Source organism: Canis lupus, chromosome 35 (genome assembly GCF_011100685.1).
Source record: "Canis lupus familiaris isolate Mischka breed German Shepherd chromosome 35, alternate assembly UU_Cfam_GSD_1.0, whole genome shotgun sequence".
In the NCBI taxonomy this organism is placed as follows: Eukaryota; Metazoa; Chordata; class Mammalia; order Carnivora; family Canidae; genus Canis; species Canis lupus.
Window position 1 is genome coordinate 15,003,712 of NC_049256.1, and position 23,515 is coordinate 15,027,226.

Sequence of the window (23,515 nt, forward strand, 5' to 3'; positions counted from 1 at the left end):
CTCCTCTGAAATGTATTTACTTCTCACAACTTGGCTGCCAATCTGATAATGTACACCCCAGACCGCTGCCTCTCGGCTTCTCCATCTCTCCCACCTTCTTTGCCTCTCCCAGGACTCTGCTTAAACTACAATCGATCTGTGAGGTTTGGTTAATAATAGCAAATAATAATTAATAATGGTAATAATAATGCAAAGATGGAGACAAAGGAGACGCAAGAGGAAAAGAGGGACGAAGAAAACAAAAATCATAAAGACTAAGATGATATAGCTCCATTCCAGGTGGAGAAGCTGAAAGAAGAGGAGCTAGTGCTGAGGAGGAAAAAGAAGATTCACAAATGGAGACAGCTTTGAACTTCAAGGGGCTGACTGGAGAACTCGATAGAATGTTCCATTTGAAGATTGTCTTAATGATGCAATAAAGGTGCCTAACGTTTATAAAGATTTTACATTCCTCAAGCACCATCACATTTACTAGTAAGAACAGCCCTGTCAGGTATGTGTTAGCAGGTGCCCATTTCATAGGTGAGCAAATGGAGGTTAAGGAGGTTCAGAAATCTGGAGTTGGCTGGTGCCAGTTTTTTCGTACCACTTGCAGATTTTTGAAATCATTTTGGGGGCAGGGCTCAGCCCAGAATTTGACATTAACAGATGTTTCATAAGTGTTTCTTTTAGGACTAGGTGAATTAAGTGGCACCTGGCGGGCTCAGTTGGTGAAGTGTGCGACTCTTGAGCTTGGGGTTGTGAGTTCGAGCCCCACATTAGGGGTAGAGATTACTTAAAAATAAGATCATTTTAAAAAAGGAATAGGTGAATTAAGTTATACATTGGAAAAATAAATCATGTTGCAAATATGGGGGAAGTGTGGGTACATGCGAGTGTGTGTGTGTGTGTGTGTGTGTGCACGCACACACAGGGAGGAAGGGGTCCAAAGAGGCAAGGGCAAGTGAAAGCCTTCAAATCTACAGGGGAAATTAGCTTTTCTGTCTCGCTGAACTGAGTGCCTGTTATAAATAAGAGATCATTGGCAATTCCCAGCATCAAATTAGGATGTGTGGGAAAGCTTATCAAGTCAGGGAGAGTTGTTGTTGAGATGGAGGTAGAATTGTTGGGTAGAAAAAAAAAATCAACAAACAGCTTAGAGGGTGCTAGTAGATTTATTTCTTGTCCTCCGTTCCTCACTAGGGAAAGGCTCTTGCCTCCTTATGTGGGTCAAAATCACTGGCAGAAAAACCTGGGTGGGCAGGAGGCAATGGTGAGTGGAGTAGGGGTTTGAAAATTCTTTTCTCATCCACTATCTTTTTTCAACGTTAGTTTTAGATTGAGACTGATTTAAAAATTAACATAATTAAAATAAGATACTTTAAAAAACATGTTCCAGCATATGGGGTATTGAGGTACTCTCTCTCCCTTCCTCTCTCCTCCCCTCCCACCCCCCCTCTCCCCTCCTCCCCTCATGTATTCCTTTTCTTCCAATTTAGTCGGGATCCCAGAGAGCCACTTCAGCCAAAGCTGGAGCCCTCTCTTATGAATGCGCACCCCAGGTGCTGTATGGTGCTCCCAAAGTGTGTTTAATCAGCCCCACGATGCCATCTGTCATGACTTAGGCTTAATTAGAAAATAGGCATAAAAAGAGATGTCAAATGGGTGGAGGGTGAGGAGCAGCTGAGGAAACAGCTCCCTGGACCAGTGGACAAGCGGACAATCCTGGGAGCGCAGGCCTCTCTCCCCTCATGGAGGAAGCGGTGTCAGGTGCAAGCATAGTTCCAGATCAGAGAGGAACGGAGGTCTGCAACTCAACTCTGGTCTGGTGGAGGGGCAGTGCAGGGGTCCTGGATGATCACCATGTCCGGCCAGGTCTTGGTGGCGGTCGCGGTGAGCCATCTTAAGGAGGGCCTCCGAAATGGTAGTAAAGTCAGCATCAGAGTATGAATTTCATCTGGCTCCCTCTGCGCCACCCATAACTCTCCAGGACACTTCGATACCTCTGAGCTAGGTCCTGGGAGCCCCCTCCCTCTACCCAATGCCCGTCTCATCACCTTCTGAAAAATGAGCAAACTATGTGCATCAAGAAACTCAGTTAAATCCAATAGGCACGTGCAAGTGTGGCAAAGTTGAAAGCAAAAAAATAAAAATAAAAAAATTTATTTATTTATTTATTTATTTATTTATTTATTTATGTTTTGCTTTGGGTCCAGAGACCCTGTAAGCCAAGAGAAAGTTCAGCCCGGTTGCAAAAACCTGATTTTCTCATCTTGGCTGTTTCTCCTGTAAATTGGATGCTGGACAGATGCTGTGACAACTCTAAACCATGATTCCTCTTCCTTCGGCGGCAGGTTTATCTAACCACAAAACGCTCGACTCACTCTCTGGGGAAACAGAGCTACAGGAGAATGGGAATGATGAGTGCGTGTTACATTTGCCACTCACACAGCGTTTCCCAGTGGGAGAGCCATATCCCCCCCCCCCCCCATAGCATGTATGTGTGTTGATGCATGGGGTCACACTCCTATTTCTAGAAACCTGGCCTTGCCCTACACACTCAGTGACCACTGGATAAAAGGCAAAATAATTCCAGGGCAACTGAGGCTTCTGACACAATACAGCTCTGCATACTAAATCTCTCCCTCCGCTTTGAGTGGCTTCAAACATTTTTGATACCAGCACTCAGAGAATTCTTTCTCAATACAAAGACAACGTTGCAACAATCCACCTCATGATTTGCTGTGAGGTAAACTTTCCCTAATCGGGCCTAGCATTTTGGAACCTCTATTAATTAAAACGCAGTGACCTTATATAAAAAGTTCGAGTGAAGGGCTGTACTTTTATGATACCTGCACGTATACAAAACAGTGTTTGTATAAATTGTAATCTTAGATTCAGTTAGTTGATTTTCCTTATTAGTAGCCCCATTCATTTCTGAGTTTACAGCGAAATAAAATGAGAGCGAGAAAGAAACACTGTTATGTAATTATCGGAATTCCTTTTTAAAAATTCTAGCTTTTGGAACGTTTTAAAAAATTCATCTAAATGAGACTCACAATCTTCTGTCTTTCAAAATAATGATTCACTCTATTTAATTTGGACCCTGGCCTTGGGGAGCTTTCCTTAGCCAGGTAAGAAGGAAGTTAGTGAAAGGGAATAAAGGGGAAATGGAGAGAAAATGAGTGAGAATATCAGTGAGGGTGACAAAACATAAGAGACAGCTAACTCTGGGAAGTGAACAAGGGGTGATGGAAGGGGAGGTGGGCGGGGGGTTGGGGTGACTGGGTGACAGGCACTGAGGGGGGCACTTGGCGGGATGAGCACTGGGTGTTATGCTATATGTTGGCAAATTGAACTCCAATAAAAAACAAATGACAAATAAGAAGGAAGTTGGCAGAAGCAGTGGGAGGGAGGTGTGGTTCTTCAAAGTGACAACACTGAAGCTATGTGGGTTCTGATGCTGCGGGTGGATGCCTTTGCCACGACTCCTCTTTTGGACTCATTAGGGCCAAGAGACACTTCACTTTTACTACTGACTACCTGTCCCAGAGCCCATGCTGGCATCTTTATTGTTTGGTCTTTTTGTTCCTTCCCTGCCCCTTTGATACTTGTCCTGGGTTATTACAGTTCCTGTAGCAACCAGAGATGGGTGGGATCATCCCCTTCCTTTTCCCCACAACTCAGGGGTCCCAGCACATTTTATGAAGTTCTGTCCAAAAGTGTTATGAGGAGCAGTGGTAAAGGGGAGCATCTCTTCCTTCTCCAGAATCTCTCCCTTGCTCACCTGCTCTGGATACTTTCCCCGGAGCCCCCGCAGTGTCCGAATTAGCTGTCTTTGCTCCCATAGTGCACCTAAAAGCAAGAGAAAAGAGAAGTTTCGGAACCTGCAAAGCCCAGGTTTGGATCCCAGTCCTAAGATTAATAGCAGTGTAACCGTAGGAAAGTTTCTTAACAGTTCAATCTGTTTCCTTAAACAAAGGGTCTAATAAAACTTATCAGAGTAGTAGGACCATTAGAGATAACATGCATTGACATATGTAGTGTGGGAATAGGAAGTGCTCCAGAATGGCAGCCGTTTCTATTATTCTAGTACATCCCACATGGTCCTGTGATCATGTTTACCTGTCTGTCACCTTCTGGGGACTGTGGGCTTTTTTTTTAAGAATATATTTCTCTGTGCCTGGAACCTTGGAACAAAATCTGGCACAGAGTGGATTGTCATCAATGTTTCTTGGATGAATGAATCAATGCATCAGTGAGAATGACTGGATCCATCTTTAAGGGGACTGGCCTGCTTCATGCATCATTCAGCAAGCTTATTTCTTGAGTCCTATTTGAGATCAAAGACCGTTCTAAACAATGAAGGAGTCAGAAAAAGGAGGAGAACCAAGTAGAGAAATTGGATTTGATATTATGGTCCTCAAAACGCAGCATGCCCAGAGGTAATGATGAAACTCACTACATGTAAAACCAGAAGTGACTGGTGCCATCAGAGGCCAAAACATGCATCCGTAGGACATTAAAATGAGAGGTACTAAGCAAAACACTGTAGGTTTACTTTCCTTCAACCTCAAAGCATGCCTCATTTGTAGGCAGGCTAATCACTATTCTCATTCCGGGTGCCATTCATGGGAATCATTCAGATCTTGCAAAATGAACCATTTTTGGCATCTCCTTGGGAAGAAGAGAAAAACCCAAAGCTTTGATAGATTTTAAACTGCAGCCCTCCTGGGACACTCTAAATGGCTCATAAATACAGCTGGTGGAATATTGCCTACATGTATTTTCCACTTACACTCACCTTTGAGGTTCTGTCCTGGCCCCTTGAGAATCAATACACACGATAAGAGAATTGCTGATGTATTAATCTTTTTTGCTGAGCTAAGCATTTTTTCCTAGTGGGGATAGGGCTGGGAGAGGACGTGAAATCTAGACCACTACGAAAGTAATGGGGAGAAAATTTCATTTCCAGACTTCAAGAAATATACAATACTGAGTATTTCTCTAACCTAAGACATCCTGGTGGACTTCAGCTTATCGTGAGTGCTCCCTCGCCTGGTTTTGTGACCTTCTATTTTATTTTATTTTATTTTATTATTTTATTTTATTTTATTTTATTTTATTTTATTTTATTTATTATTTATTATTTATTATTTATTTTTTGTTTTGTGACCTTCTTAAAACAAAGCCAGCCCTCCAGGTACAGCCTGAGCCAGGGAGTTCCATTAGGACAATAAGCCTCCCACTCCAGGGCCATTGCTACTGCTGAGGGGTTTTCAGTACCACGCTCATCCTATCATGGCAGAGGGATGATTTTCTGGTGCTAAGAACTTTCTGCTGTGAATACATTTCATAGGTGAGACTGGTGATGACCATCCGCAGGTGAATGAGGAACGAAGGACATTTGCCTTGGGGATGAGTCTGAAAGGCTAATGCCATGCCTCAAATTTCTCAGTGTGTCACTGGGAACATGAAAATATGGAAAGTGGGTCAAGGGAAGAGGTGGAGGGCGGGTTTTGTGGCAGCTTTGTCCTCCCCAATTCTCCAGCTTCTCTTAGAGATGAGGTTTTGACAGCAACTGGCTAGGAAGAGATCCATTAATTCCTTTGTTTTTGTCTGGGTTTTTCTTCTCCTGCTCTTCCTTAGAAAACTAGTAAGATTATAATCCCAAAGATCATAAGGATGAGCGGCACCTGGGTGGCTCAGTTGGTTAAAGGTCCGGCTTCAGCTCAGGTCATGATCTCAGGATCCTGGGATACAGCTCAGAATTGGGCTCCCTGCTTGGTGGGGACTCTGCTTCTCCCTCTACCTCTGCCTTCTCTCCCTGCTTGTGCTCTCTCTTTCTCTCTCTCTCAAATAAATAAATAAAATCTTTAAAAAAATACAAGGATGAATGATAAGTAACCTCTTCCAGGCAGGGTGAGGAGTGAAGTCAAAGAGCAGGGAGCCAGGAAGAATGACTTTAGGATAGGGGAGTGCTGAATTCTCGTAGCAGGCCCTTGGCTTTCCTCTGGGAAGGCCCCTTCACCCCTAGGACCCAGACTCCTCTTCTTGAAAATGCCAACAATTATATCAGCCTCTCCAGTGTGAGGGAGGATGAGTCACTTTTTCCTCTAATTTTCTCCATCCTTGGCTGGTACCCTTGTCATAAAATACAGATTAGCAATAGAAAACCATACATATTGATGTAACATAAGTCTTACATGACACGGGGGTTCTTCATAAGGAGGTGGCACCCTCTGTGTGTTCCTGTGCTAGGTTTGATGCGTTGTGGACAGCCGTGGAAGGATAAAGACAGAGTAGGAGGTAAGTGGGGTGAACTTGGGGAGATCTAGGAAGGCCTGTGTGTCTGGATTGCTCTCTGCATCCCTTGTCTCAGGAAATGATGATACTTCCTTCCTTTGGATCTAAGGAGGCCACCTCTCACAGGAGGGTTTTATGACCTGCTTCAGGGAAGAGTCAGAAAGGCCTTCGCGCATATGCCGTTCCCAAATTCCTTCACCTTCAAATGCAAGCATACCTTGTCTTACTGCACTTGGCAGTAGCGTACTTTGTGGCGACCTTGCTCTGAGCAAGTCTATTGGCACCTTTTTGCTAGCAGCATCTGCTCACTTTGTGTCTCTGTGTCACATTTCAGTAATTCTTGCAGTATTTCCAGCTTTTTCTTTATTACATTTGTTAAGGTGACCCGTGGTCAGTGATTATGAGTCCCTGAAAACTCAGATGATGGTTAGCCTTTTTTTTTTTTTAGCAATATAAATATTTTTAATTAAGGTATGTACCTTGCTTCTTTAGACATAATGCTATTGCACATTTAATAGACTGTAGTATAATGTGAACATAGCTCTCATATGCACTGGGAAACCAAAAAATTCCTTTGCTTTGTATCGTTGTGATATTCATTTTGTTTCTGTGGTCTGGAACCGAGCCTATAATAACCTCCAGTGTATACCTGTATTCAATATGCCAAGATGCCGTATTTTGGGGTGATGTGTCCTGAACCCTGTCATCAGTTTGTTGTGAGGATTAAACAAGATCATGAAAAGTTGTGGACTTAGTTTTGTCTTGTTTTGTCAATCTTTCATTGTGTGAGTCCTGGTGGGGAGGCAAGATTCTGGCCCCACAGAGAAGCAGAAACTTCTATTATTGCCTCTGTCAGTTTCTCCTGTCTGGGGGACAGCTGTAAAATCACTGCTGGTGGCTGTATTAGGGGCTCACAGTCTGACAGGAGTAAGGCCAGAAGCAGGTCCTAATCACCATGGTGCTCCAATGGTGAGCTCTAGACTGGGTCCCTACTGGCCAGCCTTCCTTGATGTCTACCCATCTTCAGAGTTCACTTTCCTAGTCTTCAGTTCAGTGAACTTCTCACACTGTTTTAACACATCCTTTTCTGCTCAGGGTTAATAAGTTGGTGTCTCTTGCTTGACTCCAAGAACTTTGACTATGATAGTATGGGAAGTACATAATATAGCCCAAGTATATGGGCTATATGTCATCAAAGTAGACACTCAATAGATGATACCTACTGCTAGTTTTAGCCTATTGGCATTAAACTATCCTTGGCATTTCCAGGGTTTCATATTTGATGTTTCAACTTTTTGAATGTCTTAATGTGTCATAGTTTGTGGAGATACATATTCAAGTTGCTTTTGGAAGAAGACACATCAGATTATTTGTTTTTTTTTACAAGGAGTATATATTATTTGGAATCATCAAAAATAATAAATCTATTTCCATTTAAAAAGAAACATGGCTTTGATTTGAATTATATATACTCAGAGACAACAAAGCTTTGTTGTTGTTTTTTTTAAGATTTTATTTGTTTATTAATGAGAGACACACAGAGAGAGGCAGAGACATAGGCAGAGCGAGAAGCAGGCTCCATGCAGGGAGTCTGATGTGGAACTTGATCCCAGCACTCCAGGATCATGTCCTGGGCCCAAGGCAGGCACATAATTGCTCAGCCACCCAGGTGTCCCAAAGCTTTGGTTTTTTTACTGGCCTCAAATTATTGAGTAGCACACCCAGGTTATGAGAGAGAGGAATATATTCTGTAATTGTATTCCATGGATGGTCTGGAGTTTCTGGTGCAAATGGCCAATTCTCAAGACCCTTCATATAGTTAAAGAAGGAAAATCTATGAAAATAAAATGTAATATTATAGGCCTGGGTTATATCCACCTTGAACTAATAGACTGCTAATACAGCCATTTGGTCCATTTGCAGGCTAGAGTATGCATGTGTCAACACCAGAATATCTTGTCGGTTAGCCATATCTTGCCACTCAAAGACTGGTCTGGACCAGCCTCAGCATCACCAGGCAGCTCCTTAGAGATGCAGTCTCATGCCCCACTCAGACCTACTGAATCAGAATCTGCATTTTACAAGACCTCTGGTGATTCACAAGCAAATTCAAGTTCAAGAAGCACTGATAAGTAATTTCGTCATTAGCAGCTGGAAGAAATGTCAAGGTTAGTTTCCCCCAACTGGATGGGATAAAATTTTTAAGCCAATTTTCAAGTATCAGCAATTTAATCTGGGGTTGTTAACCTAAATGAGTACTACATTCAAGGAAATTTATATCTTAACCCCACCAATGAAATTATTATTTTTCATATTATTCTTCCCTTCAGATTGTGGGGTTGAGGGGAGCAGAAACCTCTTTTCTGCTTTCTCTGCCTCTGGCTTGAAATAGGAATTTAAAGGCCATCAGAGAAAATAATCTTAAATTGTCTACATCACTGAAAAGTAGTGATTTAATCTTTTGGTGTAGGACTGGGTCAACTTGAATCTTGCTCAAGCCATGTGCTCAGAACGAGTTTCCTGCACTAGAAATAGGTAAGTCTAATCGGCAGAATGGATTAGATCCTAAGGAAGCCATTATCATGGAGTGTCAGTGAGTAAAATTAACATGTATTTTTAATAAGTCTGTAATTACTTATTCTACAATAGACCATATGGTCTATTCTCTTTCCATGGACTCAAACACTTAAGCCCTCAATACCATTTAGTTTTAAACACACACACACACACACACACACACACACACACACACACACACCTTCCCCTCAAAGAAAACAAAGAAATTGCATTTCGAGCACCACAACATCTCCTTAAGGAATACAAATTTGAATTACTTTAAAAGCCAGGAATTTTACACTTGTGTCTAGAAGGAACAGGACACATTCTGGCTGTATCTTGGGCCTTCTTCCTGTTTAATTTGTTGGCATAATAGTCTGAGCTGAGGGCAGCATGATTGTCCTGAGTTTTCAATTGCAACTTCTTCTTTGTGTGTGTGTATGTGTGTGTGTGTGTTTATGTGTGTGTGAATTGTTGTGTCAAACCAGGCATGGTTATTTAAATGGATTATTGGATGTTTTTTGTATTACAAATTCATTAAATTGAGAAACAAAGAATGCTCTGCTATTTTCAAGCGTTCATTTTCCTACTTCTGAACTGTAAGTATTTTAGTAAGGCCTTACAATGTTATTCTCATGAACATACTCTTAAAGACATGCATGCATTTTATGACTTCATTTGGGTCTTTTAAAGCTGCTGATTAAGCAATACCCCTAAATTTTTTCTTTTTTTTTTTAAGCTCTAAAAGACTGCAGGAAGTCTCATCTTGCTATAGTCACCTTAGAGGGGTTCCACATAAAATTGCTATCTTGCAACACATTCTAAGGAATGGAATAATAAATGCCAGCATTAGAGGGATAGAACAGTCAATTTAAGATGACTGTGTATTTTTAAAATTCATTAACTGAATTTTTAAAAGCCAATGTGATCACTATGGAAAATTTCACCTTTTAAGTAAGCAAGAGATGAAGCAGTGATAAATGGGATGCAGATCACCCAAACTCCACAGCCTGCTTATCTCAATTCTTGACCTGGAAATGTAGAGGAATTATGTGCCTATTGAAAGACCAATTTTAGCAAAGACCTGGCAGAGAAGGTTTCCATTTGCCATCCTTAACTTTTGAATCCTCTGTCTTCAGCAATCAAGAAAGGGAATTCAGGCTTAGGTCATAGGCCTAAGTTATAAACTGTTCCTTTTTATGGAATTGTGCATGTTCCCAGGGAACCACTGTCAACCACTATGTGATGAGTGCCTGGGGGCCCTGACTCAGGTTTCATCTTTTCATGCCCATCAACTGGGCAAGTCCAAGACTTGTTATGTCTATTCTCCATGGAGTGTCTCAGAGAATCAAAGCTTCAGCCTTACTTAGAGGCCTCCCCCTTGGGAGGAGGACCTTGGGACCATCCCTCTCTAATTGAGCTTCCAACTAGATGTCTGACCCCTCCTTCCTACACAGTGAGAGAGGCTTCCACAAACCACTGGGAGAACAGAACACATGTTCTCTGCAACTGGGAACTCATGGAAGATTTATGCCAGATTCATCCGTGGGACAGCATTAATGACCTGTGATCACCAGAAAGAGGGTTGTGTTATTGCAGCTCCCCAGTGGCAGGTCAAAGCTGTCTGTAGCCTAGGGACCTGAGAGGCAGCCTGGTTTGGGAATACTGGCCTGGGGTTGTTGTAGACAACATCCTGCAAGCATTTAAGAGGCAAGAAGAGAGAACACATGGAAGTACTCACAAGAAAAAGTCAACTTGGAACATCTGTAAGGTTCAAAGATCATAATGCCATCATATGACAGTATCCATGTTGCCAGGTGATCTGGGAAGACCCTGTCTGGGCCCTCAGACCTTGACCCAGACAGACCCAATAGAGTTGTTGAAGGTTCTTGGTCTTGTCACAAGAATGATTTCAAGGACAGACATGCAGCACAGCAGACAAGAGACACAAGTGGGAAAGTTTATTAAAGCCAAGACATATACTCTTGGGACATGAGAGTAGTGAGATAGAGAGGGAGAGAGAGAGAGAGAGAGAGCACTGCATGCCTGGGAGGTTGAATTTCTCTTATTGACAACTGTTAGCAAGGGCTTGAGATACTGATTACTTGGGGTGGAAAGCAAGGTTTCCCACCTTTTCCTCCTTATTTGGTCAGGAGTTTCCTGTCATGGCATCTGCCATCTTAGGCCTGTCTGGTTTGATCTTCCAGGACATGACTCTGATCCTCCCAATGGCTGGACATGACTTCCTCATTGCCAATCTCCAGGGATCCCATTAGAGCCCAACTAACTTTAGCCTACTCTGACATCAGTCCATTAAGAACTTCATTATCTCTCTTTCCTTCCCTTTCTACCCACCCATTCTACTCTGCCAGGTTAGAGATTGTAACCAGTGGTTGAGGGATAAGATTGACCAGAAAAAGGAAAAAGCCAACCATAGCCTCTCCCAGAAGAAGGGCAGTACAGTTGGTGGAGAGTGAGATGTTGTCTATTAATGAGTCTCAGAATATACTTATCTCAAAATATATCACCTCCGAATATTGAACATTTGAAGCCGAAGGAGTCTGTGAAAACAGCAGTAGCGGGTAAGTCGCTCTGACCTTTCCCTACCCTTCTCCCCTAAAATAAGTCATAAAGCCTTCATATGAGAGGTACTCCCATCCCCGTACTGGAGAACAACATCATTATCTCCAAAGATACAGGGGATGCTGAAAAGAACCTGAAACAAACAGGTTCTGCGAGGTTTCCCCATTTGGTATGCTGACCTCATCTTCTGTCATATCCCTCCAGAACTATCCACTCTTCATCAAACCTAGCATAACAACACTAAGATCTAGCCATCTCTTTGGATCTTCATTTCCATATGGAGGCCACTGTGTCACATAAATGGGTGTGCTTGTCTCCTGTTAATCTGCCTTTGTCAGTTTAATATTCAGGCCCAGCCAAGGACCCTAAGAGGGTCAGGGGGAAACTTTTTCCTCCTCTATCTTCTTCCTGTGAACATTGATGTCTTGCCTGGTATTTTGGGCTGCCCGCCATTCATTATTAAATTCATTGTGACTTAAAAGGACTGAGTGATTTTTCTACTGCAAGAGCGATCAGAGAAGTTGTGGGAAATTGTGGTTGTGGAATGTCTGCATTTTTATTCCCAGGCAAGGGAAAGATGCCCCGCTGGGCAGTTTAAAGGAAAAAGTGGGTGTCAGAAATATTATACCCCAAGAGACCTGTGTGATTGATGGGCTGCTTACATTCCTATTTTCCACTCAACAGAAACCCTTGGGCTGAGGGCAGATATTTATGGGTTCTTTTCACAGAGAGTTGTTGACATATTTGGCACTTGTGTAGCTCTGGAAAGTCAACAAACGACAGCTTTGCCCTCAAGGAGCTGATGGTCTACTGAGAAATGAAGTCGAGTAAAGAGAAAGACAAAAATGACTTTGCAGTGTAGCAAGTGCCATCACCTGACCTCATTTCAGAGGATGTGGGATGACTTCCCACAGGAAGTTAAGCTTTATTGGAGGCCTGAGGAACAAGTAATTATTAACTGGTACAAGGAAAGCCAGGAAGAAAGTGGAGAGAGGAGAGTCACATTCTGGGCAGAAGCAACGGCAGGGGATAGAGCCCACAGATGGATGAACAAGAGCAGGACATTGCAAGTTGTTCATTTGCTTGGAGGGCGAATTCAAGGAGACAAACAGTAAGAAATTAGGATTGAGAGAGATGAGCAGGGTCACATCCTGAAGAGTCTCTTAAACCACATTTAAATAGTTCTGACTCTACATACATTTACACATGCATTTAATATGGTAGCAGTAATACATGCGTGTAACTGATAAATATGCACACCTTTGAGAGTGCAGGACTATTGCTTTAGAAAGGGCGCTCCGGCTGCAGTGTGGAACAGCTCAGAACATGGATTAGACAGCAGCAAGGGTGAGGCAAGGGGGTGAGCTAGGGAGCTGTTGTGCTGATTGAAGTAGACATGAGAGTGGCATGAACCAGAATGATGACATTGAGCATAGAAAGAAGTGGCTCATTCTGAAGCAGGCTGCCAATATCACTCAATCCTTGGGTGTGCAAGACTGCTCTAACAGAAACCCCAGGGCCACCTGGGTGGCTCAGTGGTTCAACATCTGCCGTTGGCTCAAGGCATGATCCCGGGGTCCTGGGATCGAGTCCCTCAACAGGCTCCTTGTGGGGAACCTACTTCTCCCTCTGCCTATATCTCTGCCTCTCTCTCTGTGTCTCTCATGAATAAATAAATAAATATTTTTTTTTTAAAAAAGAAAGAAACTCAGACCCATGAGCTAGTTGACAGATCAGGAGTATGAAGAGTGCTGGCTGTCAGAAAATCTGGGCTTCATCCTGGTTTCCCCCCACTTAATATGTGACTTGGGGCAAATCATTGTAATCTCCTCAACCTTCAAAATGGAGCTATTGAAACATGCCCTAACTACCTGCTGGAGCGATCATATTGACCACGTAGAATAATGAGTAAGAGATGATTTTGAAAACCATGAAGTGCTAGACAAATGATAGATGTTATCCCACCTTTATCATTATTCGGTGATAGATTCCGCAAGTACTGTATTTCCATGTGTACGTTGCCAGGCTCCACCTCTCATTCTAACAGGGAAGTTGGCTACTCTGGTGCTGAGCAAAAGACAGTGTCACCAGTTAAAAATAGTAATAAGTAGGCCAGGAAGCCTGGTTATGCCCCTTCCTCCCTGCAAAGACTTGAAACTCAGTTTCCTTATCTGTAAACGAGAAATAAGGGCATCTATCCTATCTATCTCTTCACGTAACCCCTCAGAAGGGGGACATGAGCAACTATTTGGCTCAGCGTCCAGAACTGGGCTTAGGTCTGCCTTTTCCACAACTTCCCTTGTGACCTTGAACAAGTCACCTCTGGCCTCATTCTTCTCATCTGCGAAGTGTGAGTGAGATTGGGATAAATGATTTGCAAGGAACTTTCAGCTGTAAAATATCATGATTCTACTGAAGGTAAACTATGAGATGAGATACAAAGCATGTTTGTGATGGTGTGAATTTATGTTTCTCTGTTTTGCCTGGTTGGGAGGGGAGGAGCAGGATGAAGGGAATATAAAGTTTACCACTAGAATTATCTGCACATTAACCAAGCCATGGAAAACAGAGGAAGCTGTGAAGATTTTTTTCAATATGCAAAGCCACCAGGCAATCAGTGACAATAAAATTGTGAATTCAGCAATTCCATGCTGTGTTTTAATTTTCTGGCACTCCTGTGCCCATTATTTAAGCGTGCATTTGGGTTGGTGCCAGCCTGCCCCTCTTCACCATGACTAAGAAGGGGTGCTGAGATGCCTCCCCGAGCATACACCCCCACGTCCAGGATGCCTGCAAACCCAGACACTCTTGAAGAGTCAGGAAAGGGGAGGTGGCACGACAGCTTTTACAAATGACAAGAGGACGCTAGGGGAGAAGTGGAGAAGAAATGAAGAGAATGGAAGAGGAGAGAAGCGGACAGAGGAAATGCTGGGATGGACGGAAGGGAAAGAGGGAGAGGAGGCCGGGATTGTAAATGCTGTTTCATGGATGGCACGAAAGGGAGAAATCAGGTGTCAGATAAGGTAGGAGAAGAGGATGGAAGATGGGAATGGACAAGGACTGTATGTCGGATCCCTTTCTCTTCTCTGCCAATGGTGTAATCAGATGGTAGCGTATAGCTACAGCACCTTTGGGACCTGCCACAGTGTTTGAGCTGAGGCTGTGCTCTTTCTGGGCAACTCCCAGCCAGTGGCTGAGCATGGCAGGGTGTGGGTGGGGTGGGGCGGTGTCTAGGGCCTGGCTACTAATGTGGACTCTGCCCCTGAGCTCCTTCTTGGGCTCGCTGAAACTCTCTCAGGGCTGCCCTTTACATGGAGACTCTTCCTACACCATCTTGCTTCCTTTCCCCTCATGCTGGTTAGTTTTATACGTCAACCTGGCTAGGCCATAGTACTCAGTTAATCAAACACTAATGTAGGTGCTGTCTTGAAGGGACTTGGTAGAGGCGGTTAACAATCTATAATGAGTAACTTTAAATAAAAGAGATTACTTTCTGGGGCATCTGGCTGGCTCAGTTGGCGGAGCATGTGACTCTTAATCTCAGAGTTTTAGGTTCGAGTCCCATGGTGGGTGTAGAGATGACTTAAAAATAAAATCTTTTTTATTTTTTATTTTTTTTAAGGAGAGAGATCACATTCCATAATGTGGGTGGGTCTCGACCAATCAGTGGACAGATGGATAAGTGAAAAACCTTTGGTTTCCTGGAAAAGAAGGAGTTCTGCCTCAAGACTATAACATCAATTCCACTGAGTTTCTGGCCTGCCGGCCTGTCCTACAGATTCCAAACTTGCCAGGCCCAAAAATTATGTGAACCAATTCCTTAGAATAAATCTCTTTATATGTATATAAAAAAGAGAAATATGTATTTCCTATTGTTCCTTGGAGAACATTCTCTTTTTCCAGTGTCAGACCTATAGTCTGAAGGCTCCCCTCACCTACCTCTACCCTATCCCTACCCTCCCCCTCTTTATCTTTCATAGTGTTTTCCCAATAAATCTCTTGTGTTCTAACTCCACGTGGCCTGCTGCTCCTTAAAAGAGCTAACCACACAGCCCCAGGGCTACATTTACACTTTTCAACTGAGGTCCTCATTTTTATTTTAGAAAATTTGAGTGTGATTGATAATAGCCACAAGATCTTATAATAACTTGAGTGGAAGGAAAAGAAGTTGTAGAAATACAGTATTAAAAGGAAAATGGTAAAGACCAAGAGAAGTATGGGTCTCAGCTAGGGAGCACGTAAAGGAAATTGCCTTTCCATAAACGTGAGGCAATGTCAAATTTGGATGTTTTGTTAAATAAGATATCTCCTGGAGGTCTCAGTTGGTTAAGTGTCCCACTCTTGATTTTGGCTCAGGTCATGATCGCAGGATTGTGAGACCAAGTCCCAAGTGGGGCTCTGCACTGGACGTGGAGACTGCTTGGGGTTTTCTCTCTCCCTCTGTCCCTCCCCCTACATTCATGAGCACGTGCTCTCACTCTCTCTCTAAAAATAAAAAAATTTAAAAAATAGAATATTTCCCAAGGGCTTTTTTGTAAACAGAGGGTTGGGAAGACACCAGGCAGGAAAGCTGTGGAATAGACAAGCACACACTGGTGTTTGTCTCATGTTTGCTTTTGCTTATTGGAGAATCCATTAAAAATGTATATTTCCCCTTTGCCAATTGCCATCTCTTAAATTACCTTATTTAAGAGCACACACAAAAACAGTATTCATCGCATCTGCCTCAATTTTCTCCCTAACTTTTATAGATTCCTCAGCCTGGCTTCTTAACAAAACGAAATTAAACCGTAGAAATGTCTGCTACTTCACAGCAGATTTTTTTTCCTCAGCTGCTTTACTGGTGGTTTATATAGAGATTGACCCAGATGGGTCCATTCCAGGAACCATTCAAGGTGATGCGTGTGATAGAGTGACGATGTAGAAACAATGTGGCCCGAGCCGTCTGCTGCATAAGGGCTGAGAATGACACAGTAAGTGCTAATTAAAGCAGCTCTGTCTACATCCTTGCCAGACATTACCTGACAGCCTCCGAGGCTGGATTTTTGTTTCTGAACCTGGGCTGACTTCCTTTAAATCTGAAGAGCTCCCATTCATCCTTTGTTTCATCCACTCATTCAATAATATTAACTCAGGTCCCAGCAGGTGTTACGCATTGTGTCCGATGAGGGGGAAGCAATGGTGGGTTTGAGACCATCCCGGGCCCTACGGGGCTTCAGATTCCATTGGCTGGTGAAGGCTTACTCAGCCAGTTGCATTTCTGGATCCCACAGCTCTCTTCTTTAATGCAGCTGTAGCTAAAGCTATCTTTAAAAACTTCCGCACCCTTTCCCAAAGGTGGTCGTGCGGCAGCCATGTGGAGAAGGTGCATCAAGATGTCCTGTGATCCACATGGTCAGGGAAGAAACTACAGGCTTTGCTAACACCATGATGTTTATTGTTGAAGGCCAGTTGGCATCAGCCAGTCAAGTTCGGCTCTTATTTGGCTCTGTTAACTCTGTGCGATAGGCAGATCAAGTATGGCTGGGATGGGTGTAGCATTCGTGGATAGAACAGAATGTTCTACCAACCAGTGCCACTTTTGTGATAACCTGATCACCAATGCACTGTCCCTCGGCCATCAGAATTTCTCAAGCAAATGATCTTCACATTTACCAGAGAAGCAGTACCAAAAACAAAAACAAAGACAAAAACAAAAACAAAAAAAACAAAGTATGAGAGTAAGTGGTATAGAGAGATTTATTTTAAGGAATTGACTCATGAGATCATGGGATTGGCAAGTATGAAATCTGTAGGGCAGGCTGGCAGGCTGGAAATACAAAAATTGTAGTAGTTGCAGTGTTGAGTCCGAAGGCAGGTCTGGAGGCAGAGTCCCTACTTTTTTGGGAGAACTTGGTCTTTTTTATTAAAACCTTCAACTGATTGGATGAGGCCCACTTACCTTATGGAAAGTAATCATCTTTACTCAAAATCTCTGATATAAATGTTAATTATGTCTAAAAAAAATCCTACAGCAACACCTAGACTGATATCAAACCATGTTGATACATAAAATTAATCATCACTCTGGGTGAACTCCAGTGGTAATAACTACCAACTCCCATATTTGATAAAGTAGATGGTAGTAGAAGTCATGACTCTATATTGAAATTAAGAAAGAGAGGAAGATCTGGGTTTCCTTGATTTGTCTGAGTACTCACTATTAACAAAAATTACAGATGATTACTGTTAAAATTTTAGGATACATCAGTAAAAGAAGAATAATTTTCATAAATTCCATTTATGATTCTATAATCACAAAATGATTGCTGCTACCTTTTTCCGCTCTGGCTTTATGGAGATCTAACTGACCTATGGTGTTGTGTAAGTTTGAGGTGTACAGTGTGATGATTTGACGCACCTGTATATTGCAGAATGATTACCACAGTAAAATTAGTTAACACATCCTTCACCTCACATAAGCACCATTTTGTTGTTGTTACAGTGAGAACATTTGACATCTACTCTCATGACAACATTCAAGTACACAATGTAGTATTGATGACAGTAATCACTGTGCCATACACCCCAGAACTTATTCCTTTCATAACTGGAAGATTGTTTCCTTTGAACTAACATCCACTCATTTCTCCCATGCTCCCACCGCTGGCAACCACCATTCTATTCTGTTTCCACAAGTTTGGATTTTTAAGTCCATGTTGTCACAAAGATGGATTTCCTTCTTTTTTATGGATAAAAAACATTCTGTTGTACATAGACACTGAATTTTCTTTACACATTCATCCATTAGTGGACAGTTAGGTTGTTTCCATGTTTTGGCTATTGTGCATAATGCTGCAATAGACAAAGAAGTGCAGATATCTCTACAAGACGGTGATTTCATTTCCTTCAGATAAATACCTAGAAGTGGAATTGCTGGATCATACAGTGGTTCCATTTTTAAATATTTAAGGAACTTCCATACTGTTCTCCACGGTGGCTACACCAATTTACATTCCCACCAATATCACACAAGAGCTCCCTTTCCTCCACATCTTTGTCAACACTTGTTATCTCTTGTCTTTTTTTTTTATGATAAACATTCTAACAAGCATGTGTCTAATTATGGCTTTTATTTGAATTTCCCTGATGATTAGTGATGTTAAGCACCTGTTGGCCATTTGTATGTCTTCTTTGGAAAAATATCTGTTCACGTCTTTTGTCCATTTTTAAATTAGATTATTTGTTGCTTTTTTCCTTCTGATTTTTCTTTTCTTTTTTTTTTTTGGCTATTGAGTTGTGTGAGTTTTTAAATTATATTTTGGATATCAACCTCTTATCAAATACGTGTTTTACAAATATTTTCTCTCATTCTGTAAGTTGCATTTTTGTTTCATTGATTGTTTCCTTTGCTGTGCAGAAGCTTTTTGATTTGATTCAGTCCCACTTGTTGATTTTTGCTTTTGGTCATATTCAAAGAATCATCATCAATACCAATATCAAGATTTTTCCCTGTGTTTTCTTCTAGGAGTTTTTTATGGTTTCAATTCTTATGTTTAAGTCTTTAATCCATTTTGAGTTAATTTTTGTGAGTGGTATAAGATAGGAGTCTAATTTCATTCTTTGGCATGTGATGATCCAGTTTTTCCAGACTATTCTTTCCCTTTAGTGTTCTTGGCTCTCTTGTCAAATATTAGTTGATCATATATCTGTGGGATTACTTTTGGGCTCTCAGTTCTGTTGGATTGGCCTATATGTTCATTTTTATTTTTATTTATTTTTAATTTTTAAAAATTTTTATGTGTTTATTTTTATGCTAGTCCCATATTGTTTTATTTCCTATAGCTTTGTAACATAGTTTGAAATCAGGAAGAGTGATTAATTTTATGTGTCAGCATGGCTTGACACTAGTCCAGGTGTTGCTATAAAATGATTTTTTTAGACATAATAGACATTTATATCATAGACTTTGAGTAAAGATGATTACTCAAGCTTTGCTGCTATTGAGGGTCTGTTGTGTCTCCACCTGAATTGTAGGGTTGTTTGTTCTATTTCTATAAAACATGCCATTGGAATTTTGATAGGGATTGCATTAAATCTATGGATGGTTTTGAGTGTCCATGAACATGGACATCTTTCCATTTATTTGTGTCTTCTTCAGTTTCTTTTGTCAATGTCTTATAGTTTTCAATGTACAGATCTTACACTTCACCTTAGTTAAATTTATTCCTGAGTATTTTATTGATTGTAATGCTACTATAAATGATATTTTTAAAATTTATTTTTCATGTAGTTTATTATTAGTGTATAATAATGTAGCCAGTTTTTGTGTGTTGATTTTATATCTTGCAACTTTATGAATTCAAATATTAGTTCTTTTTTTGTTCTTTTTTTTTTTCAAATATTAGTTCTAATTGTTTTTTTGTGGTGTCTTTAGGATTTTCCATGTACTGGAGTATGTCATCTTCAAACAGAGAAAATTATACTTCTTTCTTGCTGATTTTGGTATCTTTTATTTCTTTACCTTGCCTTATTGTTTTGGCTAGGACTTCTAGTAGTGCGTTGAACAATAGTGGTGAAAGTGAACACCTTTGTCTTGTTCTTGATCTTAGAGGGAAAACTTTCAACTTTTGACTATGTAATATGATGTTAATTGTGGGATTGTCATACATGGCTTTTATTATATTGATATATATTGGGTATGTTCTTTTTATACTCAATTTGTTGAGAATTTTTATCACAAAGGGATGATAAATTTTAATAAATGTTTTTCTTTATTGGGATGATTATATGATTTTTTTTGTCTTTCATTCTATTAATGTAGTATATCATATTTATTGATTTGCATATGTTGAGCCGTCTTTGCATCCCAGGGATAAATCTCATTTGATCATGTTATATGATCCTTTTATATTATTTTTTAAAAGATTTCATTTTTAAGTGATCTCTACACCCAACATGAGGCTCAAATTTACTACCGCTAGGATCAAGAGTTGCGTGATCTACCAACTGAAGCAGGTAGACACCTTGATGTTGTATAATCCTTCTAATAGGTTGTTGAATTCAGTTTGCTAGTATATTTTGTTGAGGATTTTTACATTTATGTTCATCAGGGATACTGGTTTGTAGTTCTCTTTTCTTGTGGTGTCCTTATCTGGCTTTGGTATCAGAGTAATGCTGATTCTTCAATTTTTTGGAAGAGTTAAAGAAGTATTGGCATTAATTCTCCTTTAAATGTTCGGTAGAATTCACCAGTTAATCTATCTGGTCCTGGGCTTTTCTTTGTTGGAAAGGTTTTGATTACTTGCTCAATCTCCTTACTCATTATTGTTCTGCACAGATTTTCTATCTCTTCGTGATTCAGTCTTGGTAGGTTGTATGTTGCTAGTTTATTCATTCCTTTAAGTTGTCCTATTTGTTGGCATAGAATGGTTCATAGTACTCTCTGTAATCCTTTGTATTTCTGTGTTATCAGTCATAATGTCTCCTCTTTGAGTTACAATTTTATTTATTAAAATTTTCTCTTTTTTTTTTTGGTAAGCCTAGCTAAAGATTTGTCAATTTTGTTTAACTTTTCAAAAAAAAACCAGACTCTTAGTTTTGTTGATCTTTTCAATTGTTTTCTATTCTTTATTTCAATTTTTTTTCTGCTCTGATATTTATTATCTCTTTTCTTCTGCTAATTTTGGCTTAGTTTTTAAATCTTGTTCTAGTCCCTTGAGGTATAAAGGTAGGTTGTATATTTGAGATTTTTTCTTTTTTTTTCTTTTCTTTTTAATACTTTGCTTATTTACTTATTCATGAGAGACACAGAGACAGAGGCAGAGGGAGAAGCAGACTCCCTGCAGAAAGTCAAAGGCAATACTCTATCCCAGGACCCCAGGATCACAACCTGAGCCAAAGGCAGCTGCTCAACCACTGAGCCACCCAGGTTCCCAAAATCTTTTATTTTTTTTTCTTAATGTAAGCATTGATTGTTATAAAATTCCCTCTAAGATGTGCTTTTGCTGCATCCCATGAATTTTGGCATATTGTGTTTCCACTTTACCTGGTTTCAAGATTTTTTTTATTTCTTCTTTGACTCATTGGTTGTTCAGGAATGATGTTCTTAACTTTTTATTTGCAACTTTCTAATATTTTTCTTATAACAATGGAGTCATGCTATAAAGAATATTTTATAACTTGACATTTGCACTTGATCACATCTTCTGTGAATTATTCCAAGTAATATAAATACTTCTATAACAGTATTCTTAATTATATAATACTTTTTGTAACATGAATATACCATTGTTTACCCAACCAATCCTTCACTGATAGACATTAAAAGACATTAAAACATTTCCTAATGTTTCCCCCTTATGAACAACTCTATACTGAATACCTTTAGACATCCATCTTTCCATTTGTCTAGTTATTTCCCTCTGATAAATTCCTAGGAAGGAAATTACTAGGTCAATAGGTGTGCACACTTTTAAAAGGCCTTTGATGCCTATTGAAAAGCTGCTTTTCAGGAAAATACACCAATTAATATAAGTACTATTATTTTAATAGCACACATTTATCAGCTTATATTGGTTCCAAATATTAGTAAATGCTTCTTAATCCTTTATTTCCAGAATTAAGTTGGAAGAAAAATGTTGTTAATCCTAGGGTATTAAAAGGAAGGAAAAAACAGTTCAATCCTATCTTTTCGGCTTTGAAGCAAATTCTCTTTATAGACTTAAAAAAAAAATTAAATATATTTCCCTTCACTGATGCATCATTCTAATATAAAATGAATACTGCATCACCTAAGAGTAAAGTGATTTAAGAAAGAGATGAAAAAAAAGAGATGATTTCTTAAAATATATATATATTTTTATAGATAGATGATAGGTAGATAGATAGATAGATAGATATAGATGGGATTTAGAAAACAGTACCCCAAAATATGGCAACTTGGCATATGGAGCATTTTAAGTTGAAGGGAATAAAAACAGCAAATGCCTGAGGGATTCTCTGACCTCTCCCTTCTCCCTGAAGCAGGTCCTAAGACTCCCACATGGCAGATGTCCTCTCTCTACCTGGAGGAAAGAAGCATCTTTATCTTCAGAGATGGAAGGACCCCAGGAGGAATCCAAATAAAGAGATCTTGCCAAGTTTCCCCCATTTCCTACCCATAGCTCATAGTCCTTTGTCTTATCATGTTTTCCCACAACTTTCTACTCTTCATCAAACCCAGTATAAAAACACACAGCTCCAACCATTTCCTCAGTTCTTCATCTCCTTATGAAGGCTCCTGTGTCACGTAAAACCTATATTAAATAAATCTATATACTTTTCTCTCATCAATCTGTCTTTTGTTAGTCTCATTGACAAAGCCCCAGCTGAAAAATCTAGAAGAGTGAGAGAAAAAGATTTCTGCCTCCCTGATACATGTATAAGAAGAGCCGATGGTGCTTAGCTTTGGAGGACTGGGCAGCTGGGTGAAGTGAAGGATAGAGAGAGAATCCTGAGATACTCCAGGTCTGGAACCCACACATTCAACACTCTGGCAGCAGAGATATATTCTCCACAACCATCCCTATTACAGGATGCCATCACTTCAGATCATAGACATTCCAGAGCCAGCATTAATGCAAGTTAGGAGACAGCAGGCTGGCTCGCGGCTGAGTTGACGTGAACTATGGGACTCTTAGTTTTCACAGCTAGATATCATCAACACCAAACTTCCCAGACTCCATCGGCAGACATAAATCCACCCCCACGTGGCTAACTGGAGCAATCACCTTGAGTTGGGCATGAAAGTCATGGAAATGATTTTGTTAATGACTCAGCACTTTCAATCAATTACAGTCAGAGGTTCAATAAATGTTTGCTGCGTTGGATTGCTCAATGTTAATTGTCTGTCTCATCCTCAGGTGTTCACTTTGTAAGCATAAATGGGATTGACAAACTGACATTTTTATTCACGTGCACCTAACAAGATGGAAACAAACCAAAGGAAGCAGAATGAGAAGTGTGGTTAGGCACTAACTTTGTTAATGCCCATCGGGGGCCAAGAGGTGGAGGGAAAGAAGGGATCGATGCATAAGAGCCACGATTAGTGCAGCATATTAACTGTGGTCCT

The 23,515-nt window shown here is 40.6% G+C and overlaps 1 long non-coding RNA gene across 4 annotated transcripts; it reads left to right on the forward strand.

The window, feature by feature from the left end:
• Positions 1-446: 446 nt before the first annotated feature.
• Positions 447-23,241, forward strand: LOC102154852. Of its 4 annotated transcripts, none has more exons than XR_005384161.1 (6): positions 447-493; positions 4,955-5,021; positions 8,209-8,453; positions 8,756-8,820; positions 11,214-11,423; positions 22,753-23,241. It is a non-coding gene; the product is annotated as an uncharacterized LOC102154852 (long non-coding RNA). The 4 variants fall into 4 exon arrangements; XR_005384158.1 differs by lacking the exon at positions 22,753-23,241 and adding an exon at positions 22,429-22,744; XR_005384160.1 differs by lacking the exon at positions 22,753-23,241 and adding an exon at positions 22,432-22,744.
• Positions 23,242-23,515: the final 274 nt, after the last annotated feature.